The following is a 12,281-nucleotide window of genomic DNA, read 5'->3' on the forward strand; positions in this document are numbered from 1 at the left end:
AAGTGAAAGCGTTTCGTCACCTTTATAAACACCTTTATAATGATCTTAATTGATAAAAACGCTGGATGGGAGCCGCCATGCTTGTTTGCCCTACAATACAGACAATCGTGTCATATTTACAATACGTAAATTCATTCACTTCTCCAGAAATACATGAAAGTTAGTGGCCGTTAAACTGGAAGAATAGAGTAAACTTTATAGTTATCTACACAATCTGATATTAATAAAACATTGTTGTCACATTATAATGAAAGGATTATTATTGCTGCTTCCATAGATCAGTGCGTATTTTACAAACTAATTTGTCAATTTTATTTTTTAGCTAATACATTTGTGTATATAAATGTCTAAAACCTTAAATAAATATTTGGTTGAAAACACTGAATAGTTGTGATGCGACACATTTTTTAAATTAGCAGTTGATCATATGATTCAAAAGAGTTAAATAAATGCTTTGTTTATAATAAGGACTTCGTTTTAAGCTACTTGCAGGATGTTTTAATTGTACAAAGATCACGGAAAATGTTCTCTCATAACACATGAATTTTGGCTCAATGTTACACATAACAATCATAACATTTAGCAGTGTTATTCAAAATTTTAAAGATTAGCTTTAGGTAAGCATTAAATGACAGTAAAGGTAATCTAAATGCAAAAATAGGGGAAATGTGCATGTACATGTACAATTAGGCATACAATATCAAGATTATAATAATTCAATCTCTAATAACTGATATGGCACCAATATATATTGTGCGTACCTAATTTTGGAATTTGCTTCTACTGTATGCCAAAGAAAATGGACCCGTGTGTCACAGGAATTTGGAGGCTCTGCTTTGTTCAAATTCTGTAAGTGGCTTTGTCCCCGGGTCCCGCTGGAAGACGCTTATATTAGCTTTGGCAGATCAGCAGCAAAATTACTTAAATCAATAGAGGCTATTATTTTTTTATCTTGTTTGTATCAGCAAAAGAATCAATGCCTTAAAGATAAACTAGCGTACACCCTGTATCTCCACTTGTAAAGCATTTCAATACAGTGAAGCCATTGTATAATCATTACAACTTTGTCAAAATTCAATTCGCCACATCAATTTTTTTAGATTTGATGTGCAACGAGTGGAGACGAGGCAGCTCTGTTATATTCCATGTTGCACAAATTTGGTAAAAGGGGTTATGGACCATTAATCTAAAAGTCAATTTGCTGCACATAAGCTGCCGTCTGTAATGGGATATCACTGATGATCTGCTCAGTGAAAAATCCTAATCATGCATACATGTTTGATGGATTTCTTTTTCCCAAGAGGTGATAATTCATGTTAAACATGAGTTGAATTGATTCAGTGAGAGACTGATCTGTACTAAGCGCACTTGATAACGAAAATAGAATGAGTGCAAAAGGAAACTAATTATATATCTAAAAAATGTTTGACATTTATTCATGATATATCCAGATCTATTAGATTAGATTTCAATTAATTTAATGCCCATAAATTCATCTTTACAACACTAATAAGTTCACATCACTGTTAAACAATTTTAGCAAACTTCAACATCCATTTTTTATACTGTACATTATAATGTTGTGACGCATAAATTCAAATGTATAATTTAAAATGATTGTTGTCCTATTATTTGCCATTTAGCGGTATTGGTGAGAATTTCAATATCGGTGCATCCCTAATAATTATTTTGGCTATTTACGAAGTAAACATGAGATTTTATATTAATTTCCATATGTATAAAACTGACCTTTCATGCTATATTGCAAAGATAAAAATATTCCTTACCCAGCTGTTTCATAAATCTGTTAAACTGAGGAGTATACCACTGACAAAAGGTGTATGATTTACTTTTAAACAATTTTCAATCAGAAATTGCTAGAAAACTTCAAAGATTGAAAGACTGTAATGGTATAAAACGATGCTCGGTTACTTAACGTAACCTCGGTTCTCTCTAGAAGAGGGAACGAGTATTGCGTAAGTTTCCTTACGCATCGGGAAAGTATTCTTTCTTCGAGATTTCTGAAAAACCCAAAATTATCCTTAATTTTGTAACATTGTCAACGCAGTGCGCCAGCCTGGCAGACCATAGCAGGCTATTCCAGCGTGCTATTGGCTGCTCTGCTGGCAACTGCAGCAGCCTATCGGTGAGCCCGCATGACGTGGCGACCAATGAGGGCGCTTCGCGCCCACCTGGCTTCATTTGCCTACAGGTGGGGCGTGGCCACGTGTATATAAGCGGGGCTCACGGGCTGCGTATTCGGTTTTCGTAGTTCTGAAGCGTAAAAGCCCGCGGGGCGCACGGCAAGGAACGCAATACTCGTTCCCTCTTCTAGAGAGAACCGAGGTTACGTTAAGTAACCGAGTATTGTTCTCTTACGAGAGGTTCTCTCGTATTGCGTAAGTTTCCTTACGCATCGGGAACACATTGTCAACGCCGTGCGCGCCTCGCGTACAGCATATGTATCCCAGGGAACCGGGGACCATAACACTGCTCGGGCAGGGTGGCCGGTAAGGAAAACGGGCCACCACATATACAGACACTTCATTCGAACTGACGGGTGGTTACAACACCGTCCCATGAATGAGGGAACGGCACCTGCCGGTCTCCTTCAAATTCGCCACACCTTGTCTCATGAATGAGGGAACGGCAACGCCGGTCACCTTCAAACTCACAACAGCTTGTCTCGTAAATGAGGGAACGGCACCGCCGGTCTCCTTCAAATTCACATAAGCCTAGTACCGAACTTACTACCAGTATGTGAGCTATGTCTGCGCAGAATCACTGGGCAGAACCAACAGCCCTATTGAACTGATAACACTTTCGCCTGTAAGGCAGGAACTTCCAGATTGTAAAATCTCACGAACGTAGACGGGGAGGCCCAGCCTGCCGCCATACAGATATCGTGGATGGAAATCCCTCTGGCCCAAGCCCACGAAGAGGCCATGCCTCTAGTGGAGTGTGCTCTGACACCTAGCGGGCACTGCAGGTGTTTGGAAGCGTAAGCTGCTACAATCGCGTCCACTATCCACCTGGACAGGGTCTGTTTCGAGGAGGCGAGACCTTTAGTGCGCCCTCCAAACGAAACAAATAGCTGCTCAGAGCGCCTGAAGGCGGCGGAGCGTGTGACGTAAATCCTCAATGCCCTGACAGGGCAGAGGACATTGCCACTGTCCCCCTCATCGGATGCTGGCAGAGCCGAGAGGGAGACAATCTGCGCCCTGAAGGGAGTGCCTATCGCTTTGGGGACATAACCATGCCTCGGCCTAAGAATGACCTTGGAGTCATTCGGGCCGAACTCCATACACGTCGGGCTCACTGAGAGCACACCACTCAGTGAACACCGACCACTTACAACTATATAACCGCCTCGTTGAGGGGGCTCTAGAGTGTGAAATCGTGTTCATAACCCCTTCGGGCAGGTCAACGGGTATCCGTTGGTCACCCATACATGCAGAGACCATCGCTCTGGATGGGGATGCCAAACTGACCCTCCTGCTTGAGAGAGGAGGTCTGCTCTCAGCGGAACTGGCCAGGGGGGTGAGTGCGACAGCTTCACCAGCTCTGGGTACCAAATCTGGTTCTCCCAGCGCGGCGCTATAAGGAGCACCGGGCGGCGCGTCTCCCTGATTTTCGCTATGACCTGGGGCAATAGGGAAATCGGCGGGAAAGCATACAGCGGGAGGCTCGGCCAAGGTTGGGACAGCGCATCCTCGCTTTTGGACAGAAACCTCGGGCAGCGGGCGTTCTCTTTTGTTGCAAAGAGGTCGAGCTCCGCTCTGCCGACTAGGCGCCATACCAGCTGGACTGTCTGAGGGTGCAGGGACCATTCTCCTGGGAGAATGAGGCCCCTGGACAGGTTGTCCGGGCCCACATTGAGGTGGCCAGGTACGTGCGCAGCTCTCAGCGAGCGCAGCGAGCTGTGTGCCCACACGAGCAGGCGTTCTGTCAGATTGCCCAGACACCTGGACCTGACACCGCCCTGCCGGTTCACGTAGAACACCACTGTGGTGTTGTCCGACCGGACCAACACGTGGTGTCCTCGTATAAGCGGGAGAAACTGCTTGAGCGCGTTCTCTACCGCTATCATCTCCAAACAGTTTATGTGTAGGAGCTTTTCTCCGCTCGACCAGAGGCCCGAAGCCGATCTGCCCTCGAAAACGGCGCCCCAACCCGAGGTGGAGGCGTCCGTCGAGATGACCTTGCGGTATGAGATGGCTCCCATCGTCACTCCCCGCTGGTACCAGTCGGCTACTAACCAGGGCTATAGGGCTGAAACGCAGCCCTGAGTCACTCTGATCCTGAAGCCTCCGGACGCCCAGGCTCTGTGAGGCACTCGGGCGTTTAATCAGCATTGCAGCGGGCGCATGCGCATTAAGCCCAGCTGGAGCACAGCTGCAGCTGAGGCCATACGTCCCAGCATCCTCTGAAAGAGCTTGAGAGGTGAGATTTTGCCCGGCCGGAAGTACGCAGCCATGCGCCGAACTTGGCGCGCGCGTTGGTGTGACAGGCGGGCTGACATTGCCACAGTGTCCAGATTCAAACCCAGAAATGAGGTTGATTGCGTGGGCACTAATGAGCTCTTGGTCCAATTGACCGTGAGCCCCAGGCTGTCCAGATGGCTGAGCAGCATTGCCCTGTGGGCGAGGAGCTCGGCCTCTGACTGCGCCAGGATGAGCCAATCGTCCAGATAGTTCAATACTCGCATCCCTCAACTTCTCAGGGGAGCGAGGGCCGCGTCCATGCACTTCGTAAATGTACGGGGTGCTAGTGACAGGCCGAACGGAAGGACGGTGTATTGATAAGCCTGGCCGTCGAAGGCGAATCGTAAGAATGGCCTGTGACGTGGCGTTATCTTGATTTGAAAATATGCATCTTTCAAATCTAGGGAGATTAGCCAGTCTCTCGGGCGAATATGCGCGAGGATCTGCTTGGTCGTGAGCATCTTGAACGATCTTCTCATAAGAGCTTTGTTCAGACGCCTCAGATCCAGAACCGGTCTGAGCGACCCATCCCTTTTTGGCACAAGAAAATACCGGCTGTAAAAGCCTGACTCGCTCATAGAATGGGGAACCGGTTCTATAGCCCCTTTGCACAGCAGCGTGGCTATCTCTGCTCGAAGTAGATGTGCTAATTCCTCGCTCACTCTCGTCTCCGTACGCGCACAGAAGCGCGGAGGGCGGCGAGCGAACTGTAGAGTGTAGCCGTGCTTCACTGTTTTCAGCACCCATTCTGATACACCTGGAATGGCTTCCCACGCTCTCACATGTGCCACACGGGATAGAACGGCCTCCGGGCTCGAAGCGCCGCGCTTCGCGGGTTTGACGGCCTGTATAGGAGGGGCGGGCGCAGTGCTCTGTGCTGTGGGCCAGCCGATCGCTCGCGATGGCTGGCTGCCCTACACACTGTATCTCTGCCGCTTCGAGCGGGGAGTGGCTTGTGTGTGGCCCTACACTCATCGCTCCGGCCACCCTGGGCGGAGAACAAATGGTGTGTGGCGCGGCGCGTAGCGCCTGAGGCATAATGTTCGCGAAAATGTGTGAGCGCGTTTGAGCGGGCACAACTCTTACGCGTGGAACATGACCGGTTAAGAGTGGCTGTGTGACAGCGCGTGTGGTGGTTAGGCGTGGACGCAAACAAGCGGACACGTGACCTAACTCTAGCACTCGAGCGGCCGGTGGCCGCTTTATGTGAGTGAGAGACACGGGGTTTATAGTGCTTGTGTGCAGGGGTGAACACAGAAAAGTGGGCACATTTACTGCATTTGAAACACCTACGGCGTGAGCCGTGCAACCAGAAATAATGCAACTTTTGTGATTTCTCTGGTTCGCCGTAAAAACGGCGGTTATTGACAGGCGAGAGGGCAGTTTTGCCGGCTCGTTGGCTGTGTGAAATCCATCTGCAGCAGCCACAGTGGTGGGGGCTGAAAGGAAAGAGTTTTGACGGTGGTCCGGCCGCGGCGGGACTTAACCGTCGTTTCTCGCCTCTGGCTAGGAGGACTTTGGAGGCTCGGACTTCAGCGCGATCCTAGGCCGGGGGCCCCGAAGGGGAGGCGGCTTACCACGGCTGGAAGAGCGCGATCTGGGGCGGCTGCTCGGTCTTCGCTGAGACGAAGGGGGCCGCGCTGGGCGCTGCGCGGAGCTCGGTGATGGCTGGTTACGAGGACGGCGAGCAACGGAGCTATTGCTAGCGCCGGGGCGTCGAGGCAGGAAGAGGTTCATGGCCTGAGTCGTCTTCTGCACTTCAGAGAAACGATCGACGATCCCCTTGACCGCTGGTCCGAAGAGCCCAGACGGGGAGAGCGGGGCGTTTAGAAAGGCTGCGCGCTCTGTTTCTCGCATATCCGCGAGCGTGAGCCAGAGGTGGCGCTCAGCTACCGTGAGGGAGGCCATAGAGCGTCCGAGGGCCTGTGCTGCGGTCTTGGTAGCACGAAGGGCGAGATCCGTCACGCTTCGCAAATCCGTGACCAACTCAGTGTCATAGCTTTTCTCGTCCAGGTCGCGGAGGAGATTAGCTTGGAGGATTTGCAGCATGGCCATAGAGTGCAGAGCAGATGCCGCTTGAACGGAGGCAGCGAAAGCGCGGCCGATCAGCGATGACGTCACTCTGCAGGCCTTAGACGGGAGGGCAGCCTTTGAGCGCCAACCAGAAGGCGGGCAAAGGTGCGCTGCGACCGCCTCTTCCACCAGAGGGATAGCATTGTAGCCTTTCTCAGCCGCGCCGTCAACTTGTGAGAGCGCCGAAGAAGCCTGAGACGAGACCCTCGCGGAGAATGGCGCGTTCCAGGACTTCGCGAGCTCCTCGTGAAGCTCTGGCAGAAAAGGTGCAGTCCTGGAGGTGGGCGCACGGCGGCGACTGTTTAGGAAGCATCCGTCAAGTCGATTCGGCGCTGCCACCTTGGGCGGGGCCCATTCGAGGCCTAGCTGCTCGACAGCCCGGGTGAGAAGGCGCAACAGTTCCACGTCTTCACCCGCTCGAGAGCGTCCGGAGGCCCGGACTGAAGAGGTCGCGGAAGACCAGTCCTCGCTGTCGGAAGCCATGATGGAGCAGCTGTCGGCGCGTTCCACGGCCGCTTCCGCCTCATCCCCGGAGGCGGCAACAGAAATGGCGGCCTGGGGTGGGGGCGGGGAAGGCGAGAGTGAAGCCGGCGGGAAGGGTTCCGGCGAGCTTCTCTCTGCGAACTCCGGAGTCCGCTGCGAGCGGCGCTTCTTTCTGTGCGGCTTAGCAGGGACTGGAGGGATGTCGTCATCGAACTGATTGAGTCGAGCCCGCAGGGTCGACATCGTCAGTTCCTCGCACTCCGGGCATCCGCCGGCGAGTAGTGCGGCGGCGGCATGATCACGGCCCAGACAGAGAGCGCAGATCACATGGCGGTCCCCAGAACTGAGCTGCGCGTGACACGAGCCGCAGGTGGAACGAGACATTTTGTATCAAACGCTCGGCTCTTTTTGAGAAAGTGTGACGCAGCGGCGACAACACTTGAGCGTAAAAGGATATGGGCTGCCGGATAGCAGAGCAGGCACGGATGGCTGAAGGTGGCGCGATGCTGCCGGCTTCTTCAGGCGCTGTCCTCTGCTTGCTCGTCTGCACGATCACGGCGGCGGGTTCCAGATCCAGCGATGCGAAGGGCTTCGCTGAAGAAAAGAAAATCGAATACGCAGCCCGTGAGCCCCGCTTATATACACGTGGCCACGCCCCACCTGTAGGCAAATGAAGCCACGTCACGCGGGCTCACCGATAGGCTGCTGCAGTTGCCAGCAGAGCAGCCAATTGCACGCTGGAATAGCCTGCTATGGTCTGCCAGGCTGCTGCACTGCGTTGACAATGTTACAAAATTAAGGATAATTTTGGGTTTTTCAGAAATCTCGAAGAAAGAATACTTGCCCGATGCGTAAGGAAACTTACGCAATACGAGAGAACCTCTTGTAAGAGAACAATATCCTTTGTTTCATTAACACCTTTAAAAAAAATTAAGTTCTCTACACATTAAAATAATATTTGCAGTAAAAATAACTGCAGTTATTTAAACTTTTTGAGGATTTTAAGGCCTCTCATTGCTTTTTATATACCAATCCTAATATTTACAAGGAAAGTAATACTATACATATATGATGGGCCCTGAACCCCTAAACAGGGAATAAAACCCTTTTTAAATTTTCATCCATACTTGTTTCTTTTCCTTCAGCTTCAGCTTCAAGCTTTCAACAAAGTAATACCATAATTACTGTCACTTTATATTCAGTAGACCTGAACACTATTTATATCCTCTTCTGATAGTAGCATTTAGACCTTAGGTTATATTTTACCTTGTCGGTTTAGTCAAAACATTTCACCTTTAGCTGACTGTTTTTGGGAGCACATTGCCTTGTAAGTGTATTCAACTTACAGAAAATTTAGAATTTTTTATGAAGGCATTTAGGTCAAACAAAACCAATGAAACGTAAAAACAAAACAATCATCGAGGAATCATCATTTTTACATACAATTCAGGCACTTAAAAAGGGAAGCCTAAAGGAATGTGAATTAAGTCACAATGGACATCAGACTAAATAACCCAACATCATTCAAAAATCCTATAATTGGATCATAAAATAGGACAACAGAACATACGCTTAATCCTCAAACATGACAAGGCAGCTCTGGATAATAATGGCATAAAATTGGCAAGCTAGATGACCAGACCTACTAACTGAAAATTTAAAAAATGAGAAATATTACAAATAAAACTGCTTATTCATTGGTTTCAGTCATGACCTAAAATATATTTTCCATACCAGCTTGCTTGTCATTGTCTTTTGTTTGTTAAAAAAATATTAAACCCACGCTTCATCATCAATGTGTTGTTGCCAGAATAGAAATAAAATACCCAAATTAATGCCTTTTCAAATGATAGCATATATAAAGTCTAGATGTTATGAACTAAATTGAAAAAGCTAATGACAATTGATGTTAAAGATTTTTGAGGTACATTTTAACCTAGACATTTTTTAATAAATAAGCAAAATCAAAAAGCCTTACAATTCTCTCTTGATGAAAACAAAACTGTAGATAGAACTTGAAAGATAGCAGACTATAATGTCATCTCTTGTTAGGCAAGTAAACAGCAGTTTGACTCTTTCTTTATCGACAGAAATAAGTTTCAACTAGTATTGTCACCTCCCACAGCACAGCAATCTGGTGACACAGTCATACAATAATGTCATGGAGCATAAATAGCCCATTAAAGCAGCTATTACATGCACTTAAAATTGTGTTATTCAAATAGGTACATTTTTATATAGATCAATCACTCAAAACATAGGGTTAGTTTACCCAAAAATGAAAATTCTGTCATTAATTACTCACCCTCATGATGTTCAAAACCTGCAAACCTTTCATTAATCTTCAGAACACAAATGAAGATCTTTTATTAAGATATTTCTGTCCCTCTATTGACAGTCCACACAACTACCATTTTGACGCTTCAAAAAGTTCATAAAGAGATAAAACTAATCCATATGAATTGAGGGTAATAGTCAAAATTTTCAGAATAGACTTGATCGCTTTATATGAACCGATTGAATTTAGGCTTTTATTCATAAACATTGATCCGCGAACATAAACAGAAACTTAATCGAACCTGCTCGACATACGAGAAAAAACCTTATTGTTCTTGCGGAAGCTAAAACGTGCTGCGTAACACACAAGAATGAACCTCATTGGTTCTTGCGGAAGCTCAAACCTGCTGCGTAACACACAAGAATGAACCTCATTGGTTCTTGTGGAAGCTCAAATCTGCTGCGTAACACACAAGAATGAACCTCATTGGTTCTTCCGGAAGCTCAAACGTGATGCGTAACACACAAGAATGAACCTCATTGGTTCTTGAGGAAGCTCAAACGTGCTGCGTAACACAAGAATGAACCTCATTGGTTCTTGAGGAAGCTCACCCGTGCTGCGTAACACACAAGAATTAACCTCATTGGTTCTTGAGGAAGCTCAAACGTGCTGCGTAACACACAAGAACGAACCTCATTGGTTCTTGAGGAAGCTCACCCGTGCTGCGTAACACACAAGAATGAACCTCATTGGTTCTTGAGGAAGCTCACCCGTGCTGCGTAACACACATGAGAAGGAACCTCACTGGTTCTTGCGGAAGCTCAAACCTGCTGCGTAACACACAAGAATGAACCTCATTGGTTCTTGTGGAAGCTCAAACCTGCTGCATAACACACAAGAATGAACCTCTCTTGTTCTTGCGGAAGCTCAAACCTGCTGCGTAACACACAAGAATTAACCTCATTGGTTCTTGCGGAAGCTCAAACCTGCTGCGTAACACACAAGAATGAACCTCATTGGTTCTTGAGGAAGCTCACCCGTGCTACGTAACACACAAAAATGAACCTTATTGGTTCTTGTGGAAGCTCAAACCTGCTGCGTAACACACAAGAATGAACTTCATTGGTTCTTAAGGAAGCTCACCCGTGCTGCGTAACACACATGAGAAGGAACCTCATTGGTTCTTGCAGAAGCTCAAACCGGCTGCGTAACACAAGAATGAACCTCATAGGTTCTTGAGGAAGCTCACCCGTGCTGCGTAACACAAAAGAATGAACCTCATTGGTTCTAGTGGAAGCTCAAACGTGCTGCGTAACACACAAGAATGAACCTCATTGGTTCTTGAGGAAGCTCACCCGTGCTGCGTAACACACAAGAATGAACCTCATTGGTTCTAGTGGAAGCTCAAACGTGCTGCGTAACACACAAGAATGAACCTCATTGGTTCTAGTGGAAGCTCAAACGTGCTGCGTAACACACAAGAATGAACCTCATTGGTTCTTGAGGAAGCTCACCCGTGCTGCGTAACACAAAAGAATGAACCTCATTGGTTCTAGTTGAAGCTCAAACGTGCTGCGTAACACACAATAATGAACCTCATTGGTTCGAGTGGAAGCTCAAAAGTGCTGCATAACACACAAGAATGAACCTCATTGGTTCTTGCGGAAGCTCAAACGTGCACACTTTTATGAACGTTTATGTGAATTAAAGCCTAAATTCAATCTGTTCTTAAACTGATCGTGTCTCTTCAGAAAATCTTGGACTAAACCATTCAATTCAAATGGATTAGTTTTACGATCTCTTCATGAAAAATTTGGAGCGTAAGTTACGTAGCTGTCAATGGAGGGACAGAAAGCTCTCAGATTTTTTTTTAAAAATCTTCATTTGTGCTCCGAAGATGAACGAAAGTCTTGCAGGTTTGAAATGACATGAGGGTGAGTAATGACAGAATCTTCATTTTTGGGTTATCTATCTCTTTAAATGTGCCATTGTTCATGTCTAACATCAACATTGCAAAAAATGCAGCCTAATCATAATATGAAAGTATTAAATTCCCAAGAACTAAAACTACTTACATAAAGTCTAAATTCTTAGTATAAAAATGCTTTTTGTTGGGTGACATTCAAAAGTTAATTTGCCTAATTATAGCCTTTAAAGAATCAATTAAATGCAGTACAAACAGCAAATGAGTCAATGTATCAATGTCAGTCAGTACAACAACAATTTATGAATTTCACTTTTTTTTTAAAAAGTGGGCCATCGAGTTTTATACTCGAATAAAAGTCAGACAATGTGAACTGCAAAAATGTCGGTTTCAATTTGATGTTCCAGTGTTTTCGACAGGGAACAACCAGTGCAAAGACATACAACCCGTGATTGCGTTACTAACAAACAAAAGATTAGACAAACAACTCATCACACTGCGAGCGACGCGACAAACTATTACGCTCCCTTTATATTCTCGCTAGCGCTTGAGTTTTAGGACAAATATTGGGAGCGTTCTAGTTTTGACGCGTCGCGTAGGAATGTGATGTAAATGGATAACGAACCTGTCATTATGAATAACGAAACTAAATGATGGATTAGACCTCTTATCAAATAGCCCTCGTAATTACTTCACAGAGTGACGTGCTAAGATGAAACTTAATATAGGAGGAAGGAACGCTAAAAATATCGACTTGTGTCTAAAAACTTCCCATATTCCTTCAAACGTACGGATTCTCTTACCTTTAGTTGTGTCGTGGATTTAAATTGCATACTTTGTTGATAACGCACTGCTGGCCCGCTGTTGTTTCTCTCGGGTTGATCTCTTGAATACATGGGAAGAGAAGCTCATAGTGCTGTCATCCTGAGGAGAACACCTGGAATCGAGCAGACTCATGCAGAACTGACACAAACACTTTTGCCATGGAGTTTACGTAACACCACCATCCGCTGTTAATGGCGGTGTTCCAAAACCTAGT

The 12,281-nt window shown here is 46.6% G+C and overlaps 1 protein-coding gene across 1 annotated transcript in view; it reads right to left on the reverse strand.

Moving 5' to 3' along the window:
* The window catches only part of bahd1 (bromo adjacent homology domain containing 1), a 45,240-nt gene extending 32,989 nt beyond the window's left edge, over window positions 1-12,251 (reverse strand). The window contains exon 1 of the mRNA XM_079832575.1: window positions 12,046-12,251. The gene's annotated coding sequence lies outside the window, so the exon portion shown is untranslated. The remainder of the gene's footprint in view (window positions 1-12,045) is intronic.
* Window positions 12,252-12,281: the final 30 nt, after the last annotated feature.

The sequence above is a fragment of the Gobio gobio genome (assembly GCF_949357685.1).
Source record: "Gobio gobio genome assembly, chromosome: 13".
In the NCBI taxonomy this organism is placed as follows: domain Eukaryota; kingdom Metazoa; phylum Chordata; class Actinopteri; order Cypriniformes; family Gobionidae; genus Gobio; species Gobio gobio.